Here is a 25,541-nt window from a genome sequence, read left to right as displayed (position 1 = left end):
TTGTAAGCTGAAAATAAATTGAATACACCTAACCTAAGACAAGAGGTAACCCACATTGCAACACGGCCCAGCCCACGTGACGTGGATGCACAACAGTTAGCCCACATTGGGCAAAATCGCCTAACACAAAGCCTGTTTTATACTAGTGTTGACTATCTCATGCAGTTTATCTAACACTGTACTGGAAGTGGGGACCAGCACTGTTATAAGAGCATCCATTGCTCACCTTTGTGACCATGGGCTGACCAGGAGTATCATTCTATCATATCATGTATCTTACACTAATAGCATATATAACATTTATCAGGTAATACACTGGTATCATACATATCATATCACCAGTCTAGGGAAAGATCAGAATTTAAAATCCAAAGTATAGTTTCTAATACCAGCAAACGGCTCTCAAATCATCATAAAGTTGAAAAATCCTAAGTGAGTCTTTGCCATGTGCAAAGCTTGCTTGAAATTTCATTGGTTCTAGATGGGCAGAACTCTATCACTGACAGTGTCTGCCTCGTGGGATGCCCATCTGCCTTGCCACAGGGTAGAGTCGAAGAATAAGGTGCACTTGTTCACATGGGGCTTGTTGGGATTAGAAGCAATTGTTTTAAGAAATCCCTGTATCTATAAAATTGTATTTTATATATATATACCAATTTTGCTTTTCCATGCTTGGTGATTTTCCCACAATAAAAATACCTTACTTTCATTATTAATTATGAACCACAAAAAGTAAAGATATATAACATCCAACTCAAAGTAGTTCTTAGGAAAACAGAAATAATTAGCTATCACCACAGGGGTATTGAGGCATGATTGTGACTTAGTTATAACTGGAGCCAAAGGTTAACAAATGTTGCCCCAGCTCATTTTCTCTCTGCAACTGCCTGTGACCACGAGTTGGTTTTCTGCTAACTGGGTGCCCAGAGGTTTCCAGCTTTATGCTAAGTGGGCTGATCATGGTCTCCCAGTTACCATGGCCACCACACAAAGGAAGCGTGTTTTACATTTGATTCAGTGTAAAATTCTGGTGCTGGATTTTGACAGGTGGTCCTGTGCGGGTACCTTTCACCAAACAATCAATGGATCCTTGGAAAGAGAGTATTCAAGTGACCCACGTAGGTCTGTGGAGCAGAAGTGCTTTGCTTAAATGTCCAGTTCTACAGAAGAGAAGAAATGATTCTGTAAAGAAAAGTGCCCCAGACAGTAAATAACATCTGTCTGCCGTAATGGTGACGCCGAGGTGAGAGGTGGATTGGTAGCCACAGGGACGTACAGGGTGAAGGTGAGCACGTGAAACAAAACATGGTGATGGGATTTGTGAATTATCTACACCCAAGAAGAACTATAAATAGAGCAGAAGGAAAGATGGGATTCCGGCGGATCTCAACAGGCAGCAATGAGAAGCATAAGACAAGATGTAATTTCACAGGAGCAAATATAATTTCCTCAGTTTAGATTCCAACAGTTGGTTTTATGAAAATAAAAAGTGGAAAAACACAGGATTTATAGCAGTCTTACTTGAAAAAGCAAAATGTGAAGTTTTATTTAGCTTCAAGTTCAATAGGAACTGACAGCATGACACTTGGCTAAAAATAGTAATCCAATCTCAGGCTGCTGTCTGGTTCAGAACAAAGATTACAGCCTCCCTGTGCTCGATGCCAGTCATATTAAATCCGGATTAATGCTTCCAGTCTGGGGTTCCATACTTTGAGGGCAACACTAACAAACTCAAGAGAACCCTGAGCGAGATGAAGAGTGTAGAATAATGTCACCTCAAAAATGACAGTATAAACTGGGTATATTTTTATTTCAGAAGGGATGGCTTCAGGGATATGCAATGTCTCCTTCAACTATTTTCAGATATATCCATGGAAAAAGAAGATTATCAATCCTGGGGTCTGGAAGGACAGAAATGCAACAATTGACAGAAGTCAACATAAAATGAATTCTGGCTCATGGAGGATGACATTTCTACCTGTGAAAAGACCACATCTCAAAGGCATGTGTGGCTTTCATTGGAGATGTTGAACTGTAAATTAGCACCAAGGAGTGAGAAAAAGAAAAAATTAGTAATAAGGGTAGAATTGCATGAATAAAGTAGGAAGCTCTAGACACTTGTCCCTCTAAAATATGACAAAATATCATTTAAAATATTCATATCAACTCTAGTCTAAAGTTTGCCTTCTGCAATTTTACTTCATGCTGCCTTTATATTTGTTTTTGCAATTTGATTTTTAAATGGCATTATAGAGGTGTAATTCACAGGGAATAAACTGCACATAAAGTGTCTAATTTGGTGTTTTGACACTACCTGTATCTGTGAAACCATCACAAAGTGAACATATTAATCACCTCTAAAAGTTTGCTTGTGTCCCTTGGGAATCCCTCCCTTCTAAAACATCCCTCTCTCTAGCCACCTGCATCCCTTGGCAAATACTGATCTAATTTCTGCCTCTATGAATTGATTTGCATTTTTTTTAGAATTTTATATGAATTTAATCACACAGTCTGTGTTCTCATTTTTCCAGGTTTCTTTCAATTGGCATAATTATCTCATGGTCTATCCATGTCAGTCATCGTGTATATCAGTAGTTCAATCATCATTCTAAGTGAAGTCAGCCAGAAAGAGAAAGAAAAATACCATATATATCACTCATATGTGGAATCTAAAAAAGAAAAAGAAAGCAAGAGAAAAAAAGGGCACTACTGAACTCATCTACGAAAGAAAAAGTTTCTTAGACATAGTAAACAATCTTATGGTTACCAGGGATAAATCTGGCAGTTTAAGATTTGCAGATGTTAACCACTATGTATAAAAATAGATTTAAAAAAACCTGGATTTCTTCTGTATAACACAGGGAACTATATTCAAAATCTTGTATCAACATTTAATGAAAAAGAAAAAGAAAACCAATATATGTATGCATATGCATGACTGGGACACTGTGCTGGATGCAAGAAATTGACACAATGTCACTGACTGTACTTCAATTAAAAAAAAAAAACACTTTGTTTCACAAAGGCAAAAAAATAACTCAATTATTCCGCTGCATAGTCATTCCATAATTTGCAATCTGTTCACCTATTGTGGACATTTGGGGTTGCTTTCAGTTTGGGGACATTACAAATTTTTGTATAGACATATATTTTCATATCTTTCCTGTAAATACCTAGGAGTAAAATGACTGAATTCTATACAGATGTATGTTTAACATTTTCAGAAATCTCCAAACATTTTTTTTTCCCCAAAGGGTTTTACCATTTTACATTTCCACCAGAAGTGCATGAAGTTCCCAATAACTCCACATCCTGGTCAACCTATTCAACTTGAAATATTCACACTGTGGTTTTAGCTTACAGTATCTCAGTTACTAATGTTGGTAAGCATTTTTTTTCCATGGGTTTATTTGCCATGCATTTATCTTCTTTGAAGTGTCTTCTAAGTCTTTGCCCATTAAAAAAATTAGTTTGTTTGATTTCCTGTTATTTCACATTCTGGACACAAGTTCTGTATCTGGTATATGGTGTGCAAATACTTTCTTCCTATCAGTGGCTTATCTTTTCATTCTTTTAATGTTTTCCCAAAGATCAGAGTGTTTAGTTTTAATGAAGTCAATTTACCCATTTATTTTAGAGAATAAATATTTTATGTACTAGGAAGTCTTGAACTAAATATTCATAAAGATTTTCTCAGAAGTTTTCTTTTAGAAACTTTACAGTTTTAGATTTTACCTTTAGGTCTGTGAACCATTTGGAGTGATTTTTTTTTTTTTGTATATGGTGCAAAGTATGGCTCCAAATCCACTTTTTTTTTTCACATATGGATAAACAACGGTTCCATCATTTAGTGAAAAGACTATCCATTCTCTACTGCAATGCCTTTTATTTTTATTTATTTTTTCTGCTTTATAGGAAATCGGTTTCCTTGCTCTTTGTTAGATTGATCTGTTTGTCTTTAGGTCAATGTCACACTGTCATTAAAACTATCAATAGAGTAAGTACTCAAACCATGCAGTATTAGAATTCCAAAGCACTGCTCTTTTTGTGTTCAAAGTAGTTTTGACTATTCTATGCCTTCCATATGAACTTTAGACTCAGTTTGTCAATTTTTACTAGAACTCCTACCGAATTTTGAGTGGAATTGTGACAACTCTGAAGACCAGTTTGGGGGAAATTAGCCTCTTAACAATTTTGTGCCTTTTGATTCATGAAGACATTATATCTCTCCGTGTTTTTGCATCTTTAATTTCCCTTACCAATATTTTGGAGTTTTCAATGTGCTCGTATGTTTTCCAGAATTTATCCATAAAGGTTTTCTATTTTTTTGTGATATTGTATGTTGCACTGTTGTTTATTTTTCTTTTATTTCAATCTCCAATTCTGTCACCACTATAAAGAAAGGCAATGCATGTTTATAGGTTAATTTTATATCCTGTACACTTTCTTGTAGCTTTCCCCAGATTTCCCATGTATATGAAAATGTTGTCTGAGAACAAAGACAAGAGACTAACCCACAAAAAGATTGTGGCTTTAGTAGATAACGACTCCCATCTCTACTCAGCAACTCGAGAAAATACACAGAAGCCAAATTTTGAGAAAGGTAACTGAAATAAAATTTTGTATGATAATTTCCCAGTAAGGTAGAATGTGTAAATATATAGCTAAGATATTATTTTATGAGTAAATTATGATCCTTTCTGTGTCCATAAATTCCAAGACCTAAGAAAAGTTCCCTTTGAATAAACAAGTAAGATTGGTTTCCGAGAAATGAGCAAAAGAAGATGAATGTTATTTTTCTCACCCTTTCTGAAACATTGTAGCCCAAATAATTATTTTCTAACAGGCTAAATAATATTGCCTCTACATTTTATATATTCCTACCTTTTCCCATTTTTTTTGACTTTTTGATCTTTATAAAACTGTCCCTTTTAGGCATTTATAACTCCTGACCATTTATTTTTATTTATCAGATCGCCCTTTCTTCTTTCATTCTACCCCTTAGCTTTCCCCAGTTGGGTGAACTGGGAGCACCAATGTGAACTGAATACGAAACAGTTAAAAGTGGAACAGATATGAACTCACGTCCATGTTGGTTTGATAGTTTAGAATCACCTCTTATATTGCTTACATGATGAACAGGAAATCATATTGGCCTTTTATCCCTAAGAAGGAAATGAATTTTATTTTTAGATGCTGTCGTTACAGAAATTCAAGCCACAATTCCAGTCCTTTCTCCTTAAGGAAGCGCAACACACTCTCACCAAGTCCTGGAAGAGCTGAAGTGGTAACGTTCTCTGGCACTGATTCTGAGGTTCCTGGGGCCAGAGGCCACACTGCACAGTTGATTGGATCCCATTCTGGGCCCCTCTCCACAAACTCTATACTCTTGTGGGACATTCTGTGTGTGTTTATTGAGAATCTTGTACTTAATCACGAGAACTGAGCAGAGTGTGGTTGAGTATGATATAACAGGGTCAGCAAGGTTCACTAAGTGTTGGTATGCAAAGTGATAGAAAAGTGGAGCAATCAAATGGTTTGATCTTTGGAGAATGAATGAAAATCAGCAACAGTCTACCTTCATAGGAGATGACCATATAGTGTATTGACCATTTTCTTGCCGGGTTTACCTGGAAAGTTAGCTTTTTCCCCACTCCATTGTGTCTATTAGCTGTGACAATTGTACTGACTATGCTTCTGTAACTTTTAAAATGTCTCCACTTACAATATCCACTGAGTTGTGAGCACAAATCTTAAACATGCCACACCGCCATGGAACAAAACCCAAATGGTTACGTTTGATATCACCAAGGTTAACGGTTACATAGTAACACACCAATAAGTCAACTCATTTATTAACCTGATTCTCAGAAAATTTTCTTGACTCTCTGGGCCATGCAACTCATGAGGGATAGAATTGGAAAGATAATAACAAACGTTGCATTTTACTGTTTAAAGCCAATATTCAACTTTTTTTTTCTTGGTGAAATGAATTCTGAAATTAAAAAGGTCTTAAAATGAGAGTTAAATACAATTAAAAAAATTGAAAATATATGTATTTAGCTTAATTATGTCCATAAATTTGTAGTCATTGTTTTGGTGCCAGTTTAATTATTTCAGGTTAAATTCTTCTTCAGACCAAAATAGTTTAATTACATTTTCTATAGGTAGAGAGGTAAGAGAAAAAGGTACAGGGAAAAAAAATAACCTGCCAACAAAGTAACAAATGAAGAGCTAATACCTAAAGGGCAGAGAGGCCTTGTTATAATGTAGGAAGACCCTGGGAAGGAAGCTAAGTGACCTGGGTTAAATCCTGTGCTCTGCTCAAGAAAACATACCATTTAGTAAGTAGATACTAAGTCAGTGCCCTTCACTTTTAATATACATATTACTCATTTGTTTACAAAGTCATCTGTAAGGTAGGTATCATTCTCCCCTCAGCAGCTGAAGAAACCGGATGAGGGAGGTTGAGTAATTTGTGAAAAGTCACACCGCTGGTAAGAGCCTGGCTGGGTTTGGGCTCGCTCGTTCTGATTCCAAAGCCAAGTTCTCTCTACTTGTCATTTAACTTAATTTGGACTCAATATCCTCAGATTTTAAAAGGAAGGAGGCTGGATTGATTAATCCTTTAACCTGTGTCAATTTGCAGCTGCTAAAAGGGAAAATAAAAATATCGGTTTAAAAGAATGCAACAATGAGTACACGTATGTTCATGTGTAACTGAAAAATGATGTTCTTCCCTGGAAATTGACACAACATTGTAAACTGACTAGAACTCAATAAAATAAAATTTGAAAAAAAAATAAAAGTATGTGTACATGACACTTGCCCAAAGAGTAAGACAATAAAACATTGTCCCCCTGTCTCCGTGTTCTAGATTCCCCAACCCCCGAATACTTCATCTTCCCAGGATTTACTCATTGCAGTAACACAAAAATTTTGAAAACAGTTATTATAGCCTGAATAAAACTACAGCCTTTATTTCTAATTCTGAAAAATGATGTTGGAACTCTCTTTCAATAAAGGAAAATATAGTTTCCTCTCTCACTAGCTTGACTCATAATTCTTTTATTAATTCAATATGGGGTTCATAGAAGAATGCTTTTTATGACTATTAATTCACAACCTGTCTTCTCAGTTTTCAGTGGAACTCCCCTAACTGTGAAAAGAGTTTCATATTAAAATCTATAGGAGGACACAACCCATGGTTTTCACCTCGGAACTTCATCAGTGGAATTGTTCCTCTGCTATTCATGTTAACTGTTTGTGGCTTCCATACTTGAATAGCGTATAAAGTATGTTTACAAAGCATGGAGAAGCAAACATTTCTAAATTAATCATGATGTTGGTACTATAGGCTGATATGCTTAACGTGTTTTTTTTAACTCCAATTTAATGAATTAAAAGTGAAGCAAACTAGAAAATGAAAATGATGAGAAATGAAGGTGAAGTTTCCTTGGATACCTTCATAGGGAGGCTTAGAAGGAACAACGTAGGCATAATAATTCTGTTGCTCACATGACCTACGACATTCTCCTAAAATCCTACAACTATCTGATGAAGGGGTCTCACATTTCTCTTACCAGTAATTATTTTAACAAGTTTTATTTCTTAAGTTTAAGAACTTCATAATAGGTTAGAAAGATTTCTTTAATCAGTTGCTTAATTTCCAGTCTGAATGCATCCTGATATTTCCTAAGATTGCTTTGTTTAAAACACTTTTTGAATCAATAGACTAATATTTATTGAGGAATGACTAGAGACCAGATCAGATCCAAAGGAGCAATCTACACAGATAAGACCCTTCCTCACTGGACTGGGTGAGCAAGGCTGGCTCACGCAGCTGGTTTAGCCAGAGCATCTCTGGCTGGTAAAATTGAATTGAGTGCTGCATTGAAGAGTATGAATAAGAGAATTGCAGGTGGAAGAAACAGGATGTGCAAAGGCACTGAGATAAGAAGGAACTAGCATGCTCAAGGAACAGAAAGGAAGTGACTGGGACTGGATGATGGAAAGAAAGCGGGAGAAGCTCGGAACACAACGTTAAATATACATGCAAGAACTAGGGATGTAGATTGTGAGCCTTGGTGGGGGAGTCTGGATTTGATTCTAAGAGGAGGACTTTAATCATGAGAATGACTGATTCAACTGGTTTTAAAAGATTATTCTCTCGACGGACATTTAGGTGGTTTCCACGTCTTGACTATTGTAAATAGTGCTGCTATGAACATTGGGGTGCATGTATCTTTTTGAATTAAGGTCCCTTCTGGATGTATGCCCAGGAGTGGGACTGCTGGATCATAGAGTAAGTCTATTTTTAATCCTGGGAGGAAAAGCTAAAAAAAAAAGAGAAATGAACACATTTACAAAACAGAAACAGACTCACAGACATAGAAAACAAATTTATGGTTATGGGGTTGAGGAGAAGAGGGTGGGAAGGGATAAATAAGGAGTTTGAGATTTGCAGATACTAACCACTATGTACAAAATAGGTAAACAACAAATTTCTTCTGCATAGCACAGGGAACTATATTCAGTATCTTGTAGTAAACTATAATGAAAAAGAATATGAAAACAAATATATGTATGTACATGTATGACTGGAAAATGGTGTACACCAGAAATTGACACAACATTGTAAACTGACTACACTTCAATTTAAAAAAACTGATAAAAAAGATTATTCTATTTGCTCTTTGAAGAATGGATTGTAGGGTGCAAGTGTAGAGATGTGTATGGTGGTGACCACTGATATAATAAATGGAATTTTTGTAATAAATAAAATTATGTTAATGATGAAAATAAATCTGAAATAAAATCATTAGTAAAAAGTACACCATCAAAAATTATTGTCTAGAACTTAAAATGTGTGTGTCTAATTTAACTCAGTTCATAAATGTATTTTAAAAATACATCTCAAATAATTGCTGACAGGGTAATTCTTTTTAACAAAATTATAAGCTTTTAAATATACATATTATCCAAAAGGCTTTAGCCTGTTTTTATCAAAGGAATCATCAGATGATTTTGACTTCAATTAAATGCATTGATTAAATATGTATCTTCCATCTTGAATTAAAAGGATGAAGAACTCAATGTGATCTGTAAGTTACATTAATATAATATTCATGATTTATCCTGAGAAAATTACCTAGTACATTCTTCGCTTCTTGTCTGCTTTTATATATTCTGGGTAGATTTCCCAAGGCCACTTTCCCAGACTACTTTCAAGGACACTGATCATCATTTGTAGAAGTTTTACTTTGGGGTTGAAAATAAATTTTTTTGGATCTTTAGGCATCTATATTTGGAGAGCAATAGACTGCTGTTTTCCATGTTGAATGTCCAAAGCATTACCAACTGAGGAGACTTTCATGAATTCCCCAAATTGGAGCCCACCATCGTAATGACTCATTCTTCTCAGAAATCTTTTTCTGGGAAGCTAGATAGGGTTGTCCTAACTGAAGTGAGAAATACCAAACGTGTTCAGGAAGAATCTTGCTAGAAAATCATGGTCTTCTTTTATAGAAAACATTTTGCTCATTCTCTTTGAAGAACATCATAGCATATCAATGCACCTTACTTCATCAGACGAATTATTAACAGAATTCTTACTTTTAAATGTGACTTTCCTCTGGAAGACATTGCTATTTTCAAGTTTTAGGTGGCCAGCGAGTGACTCAGATTCAGTCGGAACCAAGGTTCACAGATGACTTACCCAGAGACCATCATGTTGCACCATATGGCCAGGAAAATAAATCCTACGAAATATATTTGTCTTTGAATGAGGAATATATGCAATTATAAAAGCTCCTTGCTTTCCAACCACCGTGGCCATGAGATTTATGAGCCTCATTGGGAAGAGGGTTGCACTTTAGAATATGGCAGTACTGTGTCGGCGCTAAAAAATTAATGGTACAAAAAACCATCTGCAAGACAAAAAGGAATGGAAACACTCCATCATTCAATAATCACTCTGGTATTTAGCGTTTCAAGATGGGTGAGGTTGTTTCCAATGTATCATTCTGCTGAAATGAAAAAAAAATTCTATAAAAAAACGAAGAAGAATGTGGGTTTTTTCTTAACAAGAAATTGAAAAAAAGGGGCTTATTATTTTAAACTGATGTGCTGTGAGATGTATTAAAAACTAAAGCTTTCCATAATTATGGTATTCAAAAAGGCTAATGATTTAATATATGTGTAGCTTGTTTAAGAGGCTTGGAAAAAATAGAATTCAAGTTAATACCTAATTTCCTGAAATCATAAGCTTTCCCAGTAATGTCAAAAATAGTATGGCATAGACTTTGAAAAATGCTACCATGCTATTAAATGTCTCATTTATGTTCCATGCAGAGTTTTTTGGAAATAGAGGCTGATTTACTACTGAGTGTTTCTGAATTAAGGAACTAAGGATGGAGAAAACAAATGGACTCTCGAAATCTTAGGGAAATTACAAAATATTTTTTCCTCAGTGTCAGAGAGAAAGATACATTTCCAGTGGACAAGGGATTTAAAATAAAATAGAGAAATAAATATCTTGCCTGGATTCTCAGACAACTAATTACAAGTTATTCATTCACCATGAAAGATAAGATGTGGGTGATGTATTTTCCATAATGATCAATAAACAAGGCCATAAATGGCTCTCATAAAATAACTAAAAAATGGTTCATGTGTAATCAAGTTTTATATTTGTATAATTAATGAAAAAAATACTCATGACTTTCAAAGTTTTGGGAAAGATATGAGTTCATTAGAATTCTTAGCAGAAACATCATTTCATTCATTCTGTATATATTTTTTTCATTACTTACTATATTCCAGCTACTATTCTAGGCACTGAGGGATCAGATAAACAAGACGGATAGGATCCTTTTTGGAGTGCACATTTAGTGGGAGTGTGGCGAGACAGTGCCCACATACACAAAGATAATTTTAGGCAACTGTAAGTGTAATTCTATAAAGTCCAGTCAACTGGGAGCTGACTAGGGTGGGCAGTGACATAGCGTGGGAGTGGGGCTTTTCTGTTCAGGTGTGTCATTGAAGACCTCTCTAAAGGATCATATTGGAGCTGAGTTCTGGACACTAAGTAGGAATGAAATATGTAAGGCTACAGATAAACTGTGTTCCTGGCTGATGAGCAAATGCAAAGGTCCTGGGGTGGATAACAGTTAGGTTTCACAAATGCTATGTGATATTTTGGTAGCAAACTTTGGCTCTTATTGGTGCTCATACTGAAGAAATTGCACAAAGTTAATACTACAGGTTTGTACATTCCCAGATTCCTTCATCTATTATACAGTTCAGTCATTATTCATCTATTCTTATTTCAGTGCCATTCATTTTAAAGAAACAACAAAAAGTATGATGCAAACATATTTAAGACTGCAAGTATTTTCACTTCAATGAGAAAATTAAGTGACGATGGCGACTTCAGACGACTATTCGTAACAAAACACAGGCTTTACTTGGATCATTTTTGTTTCAACTCGTCTCATATAACATAACCTTCCAACCCCTCAGAGAAACAACAAGGGTAAAGCTAACTTTAAACCTGACTTGTAAATTATTTTTTCCACTTTAGTGGAAGTTTCATAAACATGTGTTTTTAAAGAAACTTTTGTGCACTAAAGGATGTTGTTGGCAGACTGAAAAGGCAACCCATAGAATGTAAGACAATATTTGCAAATCAGACAAAGAAGGGTTAATATCCAGGATAACAGAACTCCTTCAATTAAACAACAAGTCTGATTTAAAAATGGGCAAAGGGCTTGACTAGACATTTCTCAAATTATATCTATCTATCTATCTATCTATATGTACTACTGGCCAGTAAGCACATGAATAGATGCTAAACAACAGTGATCATTAGGGAAATGCAAATCAAAACCAGGACGAGGTAACACTTCATACCCAATAGAATAGCTGCTATTAAGGACACACACAAACACATACAGACACAGAAAATGACGAATGTTGCTGGGGATGGGGAGAAATGGGAATTCTATGCATTGTTGTTGAAAACATGAACTGGTGAAGCTGCTATAAAAATAGTATGGTGGTGCCTCAAAAAAATTAAATATAGAGTGGCAATATGACCCAGAAACTCCCCTTCTGGTGTACAGCCAAAGAAATTTAGTGCAGGGATTTGAACGGATATCTCTGCACCCACATTCATAGTGGCGTTGTCCACAATAGGCAAAAGGTGGAGGCAATTCAAGTGTCCATCAACAGAGGATGAGGCAAACAGCATGCGATTTATACAGGAATGGAAGATTATTCAGCCTTAAAAAGGAAGGAAATGCTCACAGGGGCAGGGACATGGGTGAAACTTGAGGACATCATGCTAAGTGAAAAAAGCCAGCCACAAAAGAATAAATACTGTATAATTCCACTTGTACAAGGGACCTGGAAGAGTCAGATTCATGGAGACAGAAAGCAGGAGGGTGACTGCCAGGAGCTTGGAGAGGAGGGAAAATGAAAGGTTACTGTGTAAGTGGTACCAAACTCCAGTTTTGGAAGACAAAAGAATTCCGGCAATGGGTGGTGGTGATGATCGCCTAACAATGCCACTGAACCACACACTTAACAAGTGATGAACATGGTGAATTTGTTATATCTATGTTTACCACAATTTTAAAAAGAAAAATAAAGAAATAGAAATGTTGCAGTGACAATTGGTGCGTGTTTTCTTTATGTGTTAGAAAGAGACTCCTTGGTTACATAGACTTCAAACAGGTCTATTTTGTTGGATGTCACATGTAACATATTTCATCACAATTTAAGAAGGATGCAAAATTCTGTCAGTTGCACTAGGTCCTTATCCCACTGGTTACTAAGAAAGTGATTTTTCTCTGGGGTCAAGTGATTTATAAGTAAGAATTCACATTGTGCACAACACCATTTAATACAAACGGACATTTGTTTCTACTAATGCCATGGTGAATTCCCCGAGCATTGCTTTAATGTAATGTTTTATTAATTAATATAAACCATATGGTGAGGACAAAATAAACTACTTTCTTTCATTTCACTGAGCTATGAAAGCTTCAAGACAAAAGACACTTTTAAAACATAAGTGCATAATGAGATGGAAAGCCACAGAGGAGTCCTTACACTATGAAGTTGTCTTCCAGGTAGGACCTGGCCTTGAAATTCACTTATCTCTGACCCAAACCTTCAAAAGATCATGAGACCCCCCTCAACACACACACTAAACATTCCTGGGCAAAGGAGACTCACAGACACTTGGAAGCCGTTACACCAGGGACCGGGAGCTCTCATCATCTCATACAGCACTATATGTAAATTATTACAGCAATAGTGAGACAGTGGAAATGCAGTTGCTGAACTCTGTAACTGAGTGCAAAAGCCTATATTTTAGTTCATTCTCCACTGTATTCGCATTAATCCTGCCTCTCTGCCTAGACCCATGCAGTTGACTATGACAGGAAAAGCAAACTCATGTTGATTCTAAAGAGTCCTGTTACATCATGATCAAAAGTCTTTATGTTGAGCACTTGCCATGCAATCTTGCCTTATGTCCCCAGTCAACTTACTCTCTCTTCCGAATTCCATGTTTCCTTGCTGCTCCTCAGAATTCCGGCTCCCTTCCCACTCCTCCTTGTGACTGATGACCTTACAGTCTATTTCACTGAGAAATTAGCAACCACCTGCTAAACCTACCCCCCAACATTTGGGCTTCCTCTTGCTCCCTGCCCTCCTGACCAGGCTCCCATCCAAGGGCAGCGCCTCCTCTCCTGCACTAGGTCCCATGCCTGTGGGTTGCTGAAGGAATTCACTCTGCAACATCCTCCTCCCTCTCATTATCACTGGTGTTCCACCTCTCCAAGATTCTTCTTCCAAGAATACAAATCAATTCTTATTTTAATAATCTAATAATTGCCTTCCTTTAATCCGTCTCCCTCCCCCACCCCTGTTTCTAACTGCGTTATGTTTCAACCATCCTTTACAGTGAAAGTACTAGAGAATGTAGGCTTCGCTCACTGTCTGCAATTTCTCACCCTCGTTTTGTCTTCAGATCATTCTAGCCGTGCCTTTGCCCCCATCTGAACCACTCCTGGAAGTGACAGCCTTGCAAAATTCCGTGACAGAAGCTTAGTTCTTACCTTCTTAGCAGCATGCCGCAATTATTTTGTTTCATTTTTTAAAATTCAAAATTACTACCTTATTTATTTATTTGTTTTGTCACCAAAGAAATGAATTCAAAGATGAATAAAGAAACAGTTAATGATGCTAGGTTTTAGCTCCTGAGATAACCAATATTAAAAACCTATGGAGAACGTCATTCTAAGTTAAGTCAGCCAGAATGAGAAAGGAAAATACTATAGGTTATAACTTATATGTGGAATCTAAAAAAAAAAAAGACAAATGAACTTATTTACAAAACAGAAACAGACTCACAGACATAGAAAACAAACTTATGGTTACCAGGGAGGGAAGGGGGTGGGAAGAGATAAATTGTGGGTCTGAGATTTGCAGATACTAAAATACATAAGATAGATATATAACAAGTTTACACTGTATAGCACAGGGAACTGTATTCAATCTCTTGTAGTAACCAATGGTGAAAAGGAATATGAAAATGAATATATCTATGCCTCTGTATGACTGCAGTATTGTGCTGTACACCAGAAACTGACACAACATTGTAAACTGACTATACTTGAATTAAAAAAGCCTATTGTCAAACTTCTTCATGTGTCTCCATTATCATACAATTTCACAGTCATATGTACACATGCATACAGTTGGGTTTGGTCTAAAAAGTGCAATTATGCTATGTAAGTTTCTCATGATTTGTGTATGTCTTGTGATTTACATAGCTCTAACTCAGACTTATTAGTGGTTGAGTAACCTTCCCTAATAAGGGCCAAATTATGTTTGATCATTCCTTTTCTACTAGTTGTTTTAATTTCCAGTACCAGTAAGAATGTTGATGCAATTAATAGCATTGTTCATATAAGTCTTTACCTGGGTTCCCCAGAAATCAGAGCTTAAAAGAAATGGTCAAGTGTGAGGTTTTCACAGGGGCTTATCATTTAAGGAGCAGGGGTGAGACGGCAGAACAAAGCAGGAAGGACTGAGAGCCAATGTAAAGATGAGCTATTGAGTTCGCCACCACTAATTGCCTACTTGGTCAATCCCTTGAGACCATTTGAAGAATTGTGTTATTCTCCATCCAAGGAGGAAGGAAGAAAGCATTTATTCACCAGTTCTGCCAGCTTATTGATCAAAGATTTTCTACACAGAGCACTGAGCTCCCAAAGCGGCAGGTTGCACATGCGTGAGTTTTGAATTTGTTCCCAAGGTTTACACCATCACTTTGTCAACTGTAAATCTCTGGAGTTGGGAGTCAGGCAAGGGCAAAAACAAGACCAGAGGTGAGACATGGTCGGATCAGACTTTAACTTTATGATCCTATTTAGAGTCCACATGAAACCCATCTTCTCGGAAGTGGAAAAAAATGGTAAGTTAAACCAACAGAATCTAAAATGTTCTTAAGGGATGTTCAATAATGTTCATCTTTTGCACCACTTGTGTAATTCCAGACTCTCTTTTTGGGAGGTAGCTAGCCGCAGTCTTTGCAAAGACTTAAGGTATTATCGTTATTAAAATAAGCTACAAGACTCAGTGCTTCAACATGTCCCAGGGGCACAAGTGATGCTCAAATTCTCACTTTTCCACTCTGACTCTGTTTCTGTCACTCTCAGCCAGGACTTCAACCTGTTGGACCATTAGTTGCTTTTGCTGGGCTGTGGGTTCCTCCTGCCTTGTCACCACTATTACTGGGCACAGATACACCCAATAAATCTTATAGGCTCCCTGCCTGCTCCTTCCTGACCCCAGAGTGTCAAGTCAGTGCCCCTTCTTTGTGGTGATCTAAGTGGATAACCCCTCCCCCTCATGTAGTAATTCCTTTCCTTTGGTCCACAGGAATGAGCAAACCCAAAATGATCAAGTGGTAATCCCAGCTTCAAGTTCAGTGGAAGATTTTCCTCACAGGAACTAGGCACTGGGCATTAGGACTTCAAATTTGGAAGGCCCTAATTTGAGGAAGATGGGAGCACTACTGCAGGTGAATCTGTGGGGTGAGCAGCCTTCTGTTTGCAGACCTGTGTATTCTAACTATTAGGAACACAGCACCCAGTGGGTGTTAATTTAGTGCATCTGCTGCATCATAACTGTCCATTCTGTCAGTCTGTTAGGGTTCAACCAGCCTGTTCTGGGTAACAGGATACACGTTAAAACAACGAACATTGTAGTCTGTGTCCCTCATTCACTTTTGTCCCCCCAAAATGGGCCAGTTGTTCTGAGGGTATCTTACAAGGGGTGTCTCGGCTGACATTCACAGGACAGTCACACTGCCCACTTCACTGGAGAGCTTCCTCAGTGGTGGGTGCCCTCTGGAGGGATGCAGTTATCAGCTGGCCTTGTGGACAGCCCCACAGATCCATCCGCATATCTCTTCTCCAGACTTGCTTATCCCAGATACTTGAAGTCTACCAGGAGCTCTTTTTCAAACAGACAGTGTAGAATATTTACATAACCCTAAAGTTTTGCACTGCGATTGTCCTACTGAGGCCTTCCAGAAACCGACAGGATTTACCATCAGTCCCAGACAGCTCTGACGCCACTGGCCTGTCTACATGACAGAGCCAGAGGGTCAGACAGCTTGCCCTACACACTTGATGTGCCTTCTTGTTCAGGGCTCACTGAAAATTGTACATCTTCCCAGTCCCCTGATGAATGAGAATGGGACCAGTGTTCCCAGCTGTGATATATGCTGCCTCTAAATCCAAAGACTCCCATCAACTTCTGTGCTTCTTTCTGAATGGCACGGGATGAGAGGGTAAACTGCATCAAACGAAGACAAACAGGAAGCATCAGCAATGCTGGAGAACTCTGAATATATGCTTAAAAGGTGAAGTACTTTGGGTGTATTCAACATGGGGAATATTATTTACTTTTGGAAATAAAAATAAACAAAGGAAGGGATAAAGATGAAATGCTGCTATGTATCTAGCATGTACTTTAAAAAAGAAATGATGCTCTTTCATTTTAGCAGGAAGAAAATAGAGAAAATGATAGAAAATAAAATAATCCAAGCTATTGCCTCCTAGGTAATATGTGGAAGGTAAAATATATCATATAAACCGATAAGTCAAATAGAATAGTAAACATATAAAAGAGAAACATTAAGTAACTTTGCTGAACAAAATCGGTGGCACAAGAGAAAGAGGCAACAAACTTGTCTTGCTTTGCCCACAGAGGAGAGTCAGTAGTATCTAAAAGGAGAAATACTATGAACTCATCTACAAAACCGAAACAGACTCACAGACATAGTCAACAACCTTATGGTTACCAGGGGAAAGTGGATGGGAAGGCATAAATTTGGGAGTTTAAGATTTATAAATGTTAACCACTATATATAAAAATAGATTTTTAAAAAGTATAGCACAGGGAATTATGTTCAATATCTTGTAATAACCTTTAATGAAAAAATATGACAATGAATACATGTATGTCTATTCATGACTGGGACACTCTGCTGTACACTAGAAATTGACACATTGTAATTGACCGTACTTCAACAAAAAATAAAAAAGAAAAGAAAAGAGACAAAATAAATTACATGCTAGCATAAATATAAGCTCTAGAAAAGAAGCCTAAATTTTCTTAAATATCAGAACAACATCATCATGAAAAGCAAACAACATATGTTGTTTTAAAATGTAGGTAAAGTGAAAGTAATATTTACATATACACTGATTATAGTAATAATGTAAATAAGAATGGCTCACCTCTTAAAATTATTTCCAGATTGCCTTTCAAAGCAAAAACCAATTCTCTGCCATAGACATACACATAAGCAAGTTGACTAAGAAAGGTTAAAAATAAATAGGTAAGCAAAAAATCACACAGACAACTGCAAACAAATGGGGAGTCTGCACCCACCACTTTTTCACCAGACAAGCTAGATTTCAGTGTAAAAACACTGAATAAAAAATAAGCTATTATCCATTACCATTCACAAAGTTTATAGCAGCCTTTGTATTATATATATATGTATATGTATGTGCACCAAATAACATGAACCCTTTAAAAAGTAAATGAATCTCAATGTTGATTAAAATGTTCAAAAACATTAAAAGAAAACTTAAAGTGATTTCTATGAAATGAGTATAATAATTGATATTGGAACTTTTAAAATATTGTAAACAATTATTATTTTGGTGATTACATTGCAGAGATGGCAAATAGATTTCTCTTATAGCAGCACCTTCAATATATTGGTATTGGTGACTGAAATTTTATGTTGAGAAGGATTCTGAGGGTGCATCTGAGCACAGTGAAAGTCTTTGTCAAATAATAGGGAAAAAGTGAACTGTTGTTAGTCAGATAATTTGTGACTCCTAATTTATAATTATTAAAAAAAACTGTGGGAGTATTGTGCAATTAACTTTTGTTTTATGTGTGCATATGTATGTATATGTATCTAACTCTAAATTTATTATTGTGATCTATTTTCCACAAACTGTATCTCAATGATAAATTGAGAGTTACTCAAGGTAAGTTTCCCTAGAGTAATTTTGCTGAATTCTAGTCCTCAGTTAGGAAGGGATACAATTTATGAATAAACAAATCATCATGTAGGATGTTCAGCAAAACTACCAAATTTGGAATTCAGCCTGGGTTCATAGACTAATTGGGTTAACTCCTTTGAAAAGCTATCTTGTTACATGTACTCAAATGTATTGTCAGAGTTTAATAGAGAGGAAACTTTTTATGTGGTTATGAATACAATATCTATAGTACAAACTTTGCCATTTAAATGTTCATGAACTGGCTGTGGAAACTTAAGCATATTACCTCTTGGTCTCCGTTTCTGCACCTTCTATATAGACAAATGCCTTTTAGCACGATTGAATAAATTTGGTTTAAAAATAATACAATTTTTCCAGATATTTGAGAGTCATATATATTGTCTATGTAGTAACATTTTCCAAAGTATTTTACAAGGCTATTTGGAATTTAATGTCACTATTTTTTATTCCTGTTCAATGCCAAAGTCTGCGAAGCATTAGTATATTCTCTATTGTAGTGATTAAAACATAATGGGGAGGAGGGTACAGCTCAGGGGTAGAGCGCATGCCTAGCAGGCACAAGGTCTCGTTCAATCCCCAGCACGTCCTCTAAAAATAAGAAAAATAAGTAAACCTATTTACCCCCAAAATTAGAATATAATGAAATGATTTAGAAAAATTTTCCCTATTGCTTTTTGAGCTAAAGGAAACTGATTAGGAAAAAAACACACACATACAGGAACAGACTAAAGATGTAGAACCTAAGTAGTCATTTAAAAAGAGGGTCTCATAATTTTTTATGTTTTATTTTAGGCCATGAAAAATATTTGTATTGAACAATATGAACACCTCACATACCTTGTCCCCTTCAGATGACTATAACTAAGAAGGTTTATTCAGAATTCTTGCCATGTGACCATCCCTCACTCCCCAGTTAACTTACTAAACTTAGGTCCCTTGGTTCTCTTTTACCTCTACTGCTGTTGCTTAATTTTCTTTTATTATTATTATCCAGTTGACAACCAGACTGTCACCTTCCCTATCGCGTTTCTCCTATTTAATTAAGAGATTTAATCGTCCACACTGAAAAGCTTTTGCTTCTCTGTGTTTTCATTAAAGAAATATTTCCTGATTGTCAGTTGTACTAAGGAATATGGAGAAGGCATTTTACAAATCCCCACAGTGATATTGGGAAAAGAAATATACATCCTCAAAACGCTAGAGACCAATTAAAAGGCAACAGATCAGCGAGCCCGTGATTATGCGCTATATCAATATGCATGAGTACAGGCAGAATGAAAAATCAGGGAGAATAAGTCTTGGAGGTAATTAGGTCTAATTACACTCCCTGATAATAACCTGATCATCTGGTGGTGATTTTACGTTTATTGTCTGAGGTGGTTGAGGATATGATTTGCCCATTATTCATTCCATGCAGCATGGGCAGCTCTGCAAATGTTTGCCTAATTTGACTTAAAAGTGTTCTTGGTATTATTTCTCTCCTTATGGCTAATCACTCGTACAATTTTGAGTTCGGAGTAAATGCTTTTGTATGTCCATGTTATACATTTGTTTAAAGCGTCAAAATAGACATCATGTAAAATAAGATCATATGGGCATTACAGATGAAAAGTCAGCCCATTCTTGTCTTTCCAGTCTAATCTTGGACTTGAGCCACACAAATTAAAATGCATTTTCCTCATTAAGAACAAATAATATTAAAGCCAATAAAGGTCATCATGGAAGAAGATGACAATTAAAAAAAATCTTGTTACTTTAGTACCTTTTTATTTTTGTCAAATGAAGAATAGATTTAGATTGTAATAAAGAAACAAAAAGTTTAAAGTAAAGCTAAAATTTCCAGCCTTGGTTTCCTCTTCAAAAAATAGAAATTCATTTGAATCCAACTCTAGAGAGTGAGCCACTGTTACCATGTAGTGACATTGCACACAGGGAAACATATGCAAATCATAAATGTGCTTTCAAATTACATGCATGACGTGTGCATATTTGTCACTTTTAAAAATTGCATTTAAGCATATTCACAAAATAATTTGATTTTAAAAGCTCCATCCTATTTTATTTGATGAAACAAACTATGGTAGTTTACTGAACAAATTTGCTAGTGATGAACAATGATTATTCCTAGGTCTTCTTGGTTAGCAAACAGTGACTAGGTAACATTATTATTCTATAATTTTGCACATTTGTTTAGGCATATTTATTCACAGAATACATGTAAATATATCTGCATCTCTATCTGCTCCAAAGTAAACTTGCTTTGTTAATAAGAGCAAATTTAGGTGTTCTTTCATTTATATTTTCCCAAATATTTCTTAAAAAGAAGCCTCAGATTTTATACTTCTACCAACAATATCTGGACATCTGTTTATTTTCATTCTCACCAAATATATATTTCAAGATTTTGCATAGGTGAATAATAATAGTATCTCATTGTCATTTTATTTTGTGTTATTTAATTATAATAAGATTCAACATCTCCTCAAGTTCATGTCCATTTACATTTTGCTCTTTCTTTGCCCATTTATGTATTAAGTTTTCAGTCGTTATCTTATTAATTTATATTCTTTGCATGTCAACAGATTTAGCCAGTTTTCATATTTCTCTCAGATTTTTGTTTGACTTTCTTGCTAATTATTTTATTCAGAAAAATTTAATTTTATACCAGCAAATATAAAGACAATATGCAGTTTTAGAAATAGCTTGATTTCCCTTACAAGCTATCCTATGGCAAAAAAAAAAAAATTGACAAACAGATCATTGTTCATATTTACATATTAAATATAAAAAACAGCCACAAAATTACAGGCTTGTTAACATATTAAAATTACAGAAGTCCAGGCCAAATTTATACACATGACAGAAACCTGAGTTTTCATGCCAGTTACTGAGTTTTAGGGAGCAGTGAACAAGCCAGCAAACACGACTTAAAGTGATGAAGACCACATCACAAAAGGGACTTTGTTCATTTATCTTGACAAAGGTGGTTCAGTTTCAATTCTTTGACAATGCTTCAGGGTAGACTAGTTAATTTATGCCAGCACATTTTGCAAAACTAGTTTAGTGTGAGTGATAATGAGGTCTCACTCTGGTTCTCAGCTAATGATTTGCTGCTGAGAAATGAAAGAGGACTTCCAGGTATGTAATGAGATTTGTGGAGTTTGCAAGCTCTGAAAATGACACTTAACAAGTTCACTTAATGGGGGAATCATTTTATCTTTTTGGAGTAAGATGCAATTTCATGCCTGTGTGTAATTTGAAGAGCCTGTGGGGAAACTTGAGTGTCACTGCAACCAAAAATGAAAAATTAATGAATGAAACACATTGACTTGTGATAACGAAATATGTCTATGACTGCAGAGAAAAAGTAACTTAATAGACAAAGATTCAAAGGCAATCTCACAAGGCTTTATAGTCAACATCTATTGTTCATTTTCCTACAAACCTTTGTCTTTTTATTTCCATCCATGTGATGTAAGAGTACTTGCATGAATCTTGATACAATATGCCATCAGTTCATAAAGAAAATAATTAAATTTCATTCTGATTTATATTAGACTTTGAGGCAAAGCAGATTACAAGATACTGCAGGATGGGCTTTACCACAGGATTATGCATGTAATTTTGCAAAATCATAGTTTGGTCATAAATAATTTTTGATGAGGGCAGACTCCGATGGAGGCTACAGACAAATTGACCGATGGTGCACTGTTCCAGCAAATCACATGTTCTGGGATTTGTGCTTTTTATCTGTTCCCTGTCTTCCTTCACACCCATATTTAAAATACATTAGTCTGTTTCTTAATGGAAACAGGGTTATTTAGGAATAAAAATTTCTTTACATTTCCTCTCCTCTTCCTTCAAACACAGATACCTCAGATCTCATCTTTTGAGTCAGTGGAAAATGAATTCTCCTTTTATCTCTCTTTCCCTTTCCCTTCCACACACCTCTCCTCTCTTTTCCTTTGTTTCTTTTTACTCTGCCCTGTTTTACTCGTATTTTCTTTATATTTCACTTTTTAAAAAATGCAGCAACTACTGGGAAGGGTCTAGGAGTCAAGAATTCAAAGCAGGATAAATCAGAGCTGGATGAACTTGACCTCTGCCCATAACCCACAAGAGCTCAGCATGGAGTGGGGAGGGGCGGAGGGCAGTCCTCACACCCAGGTTTGCCAGGACATGCTAGTAATTCTTGTTGCCCCAATGTAATGATTATGCATTTGCTTTGACTCTCAAAAGTCTCCTAATGAGAAAGATCAATTCTATGCTCACCCTGGGGATTGGAAATACAGTGGCCAGGGACTTGCTTTAACTTCTTTCCTCTCCATCATTTCAACCTCAAGTTTATTCCCAATTTAGTCCAAGCAAGGGAATTCATAGATATTAAAATTTGAGCAATAAATGGGAAATTCCCAACTCAATTAGGATTCATGTAAGAAACTGTCGTTGAAATGATCCCTGCATATGAAAACATTTTCTCCATTAGGAATGTTGAGACTCAGTCAGACTTAATTCAGAAAAAAAAATCAGTAAGTGATATAATTGAAAACATTTATTTCATTATTAGAGTTTAGTGTTTGCTTCCTATTCCCTTTAGTGTATTAATTGCTTGTGGAAGCAAAACAGTTTTTGTTTTATGTTTTGCTTTAATTTCTTTTCACAATTTGATGGAAACCAGATGGCAGAAAACCAGAAGGGTCCATTGACCACATTTTCACTACTTTTGTTGTCTAACAAGTTCATATTGATAAATATAAAGTCAAGAGAGAGGAGGAGGGTGTAGCTCAAGCGGTAGAGCACATGCTTAGCATGCATGAGGTCCTGGGTTCAATCCCCAGTATCTCCTCCAAGAATCAGTTAATAAGTGAACCTAATTACCTCCTCCCACCAAAGGAAAAAAAAGGAAAACCAGAAATTGATACAACATTGTAAACTGACTATACCTCAATTTAAAAAAAAGAGAAAAAGTCAACAGAGATTAACACAGATTTTAAAGAAGTTTCTATCTGCTAGACTAAACAAGGATAAGTTCATTTTATTTGAACAATATTGAATATTTGATTTGAAAAATATTTTGACATGTTTCTGATTAGTTATTTAGACATCTGTTTCAAAAGTATATACACTTCAAAGAAATTACAAAGAATAAGTTAACAACTGATGTTAACGTAGCACCAAAGGAGTGATTCTCACTTTCAAAAGTATGACTGCTTGCTAATTATCCATAAATATTGAAGATGGAGTTGATCTCACTGATGCAGAATTAATCAGACTGCTTCTAATTGAACATGAAATGTTATCTCCACACACCTGTCAATTATACACAAAATCAAGCATAATTCACATTCTCCTTAGGAGAAAAATTCCATCCACTGTAGTGTTGTGGTTTCCTGGATTTATGTTTCATTACTGTTCATTTGTCTGATTTTTTGGTTAGATATCATCATTTATAATATTCGGAGAGCGATGCATAAAGACAACAAAATCTCATTATAGTTTTTTTTTTTTAGAGGAGCAAGAAATGCATATTAGTCACCAAACCAAAAATGTGGCAGTGTTAGAACTGACACCTCCAGACCGCTATTGATTTATATGATTCATTAGCCAGGAGAATCATAAAAGCTTAACAGAGCTTACAGGAAGCACAAATGATAAAAATGGATTTTCTCAGACCCAGGGGGCATTTATTTCTTAGAAAAACCTCTCACAAGGGAAGAATATAGAAGACTTGTTCTGCTCACGTTCAAGGAATACAAAAGATACATGAACATGTGTTTTTTTTTCTTGGAAACATTCAAAGGATAAAGAATTTCATTTCACTATGTCTAGGCTGAGTCTACCAAATCTTGTAAGTTTCATAACATATATGTAATTCTAGATTGTATGAGTCCATAGTTTGATATGAAGATGGAAGATATTTCCTAATTTTACTAAATCCAACAGATTTTTACTGCGTACATGACACATGTTGGAAGAAAGTGTTCCCTCTCCATTGAGCTATTCATTTGTCTGTTCATTCATAATGAAAATCTCCTGCACATTCAGTGATGTTCTGATGAGAACTGCTGAACAACTTATGGCTCCTGACCTCCAGGGACTCCTTGTTTGTTCTCTGCTTAGAAAACTTTGTCATTCCAGGTCCTTCAGGTTGGAGGAGAAAGTCAAACCATGCTTATTTCAACAATCCTGTCAGGAAAATTAGTTTCAACACTTAGTGAAGTTATTTGATTTTAAAGATATCAATTTCATTTTGAAACAATATGATGGGTCCTCACTTTGGAAGGTTCAATATTCACATTGATATATGCACCCAAACAACAAATTCCAGTGACCACAGTATATTAACTATGAGTACTTACATGAAGTATAGACCTTCTTCTAGCCCTGCAGTCTACAGGTCATTACATCAATGACAAATGTGCATTATGATCAGTGCCCAATCACATGACTTCTTCCTAAAGGCTATCAGTGATAGGTCACTGCCCATCTGCTATTTAACTCAGACGCAGACAGCAAGGCATACAAATTTGTTGCCTCATCTCCAAGGGGTGGAAAGATATGGTAAGCAAAATAATTTAAATTTTTAAGCATTGCTTCTGCTGGATAATGCTCCCAGTCACCCTGAGTCTCTTTGGGACCTGAATAAAAATGTGAACATTTTAATTTTACCATAAAATGAACTTTATCAATCCAGCTCATGGACCAACGCATTATTTCAACTTTAAAGCCTATTATTGGAGACAGGAGGGATCTACAACAGAAGATCGTGTGATTTCTTTAGATGAATTTTGGAAGAAGTATGACTTAAAACATGCAGTAGAAAACATTCATGCATGGTGGCTGGAAAACCAATAGGCACGCACTATGGCAAAAGCTTTGACTGCACTGTGCAAATAACTTTGCAGAATTCAA

At 35.9% G+C, this 25,541-nt stretch overlaps 1 pseudogene; it reads right to left on the bottom strand.

Annotated features, from left to right (window-relative positions):
* LOC140693650 (actin-related protein 3C-like) overlaps positions 1-25,541 on the bottom strand; it is a 111,034-nt pseudogene that overhangs the window by 61,120 nt on the left and 24,373 nt on the right.

The sequence above is a fragment of the Vicugna pacos genome, unplaced genomic scaffold, assembly GCF_048564905.1.
Source record: "Vicugna pacos unplaced genomic scaffold, VicPac4 scaffold_20, whole genome shotgun sequence".
NCBI classification, from domain to species: Eukaryota; Metazoa; Chordata; class Mammalia; order Artiodactyla; family Camelidae; genus Vicugna; species Vicugna pacos.
Note: the sequence above shows the minus strand (reverse complement) of the source record. Positions and strands in the feature narration are given on the sequence as shown.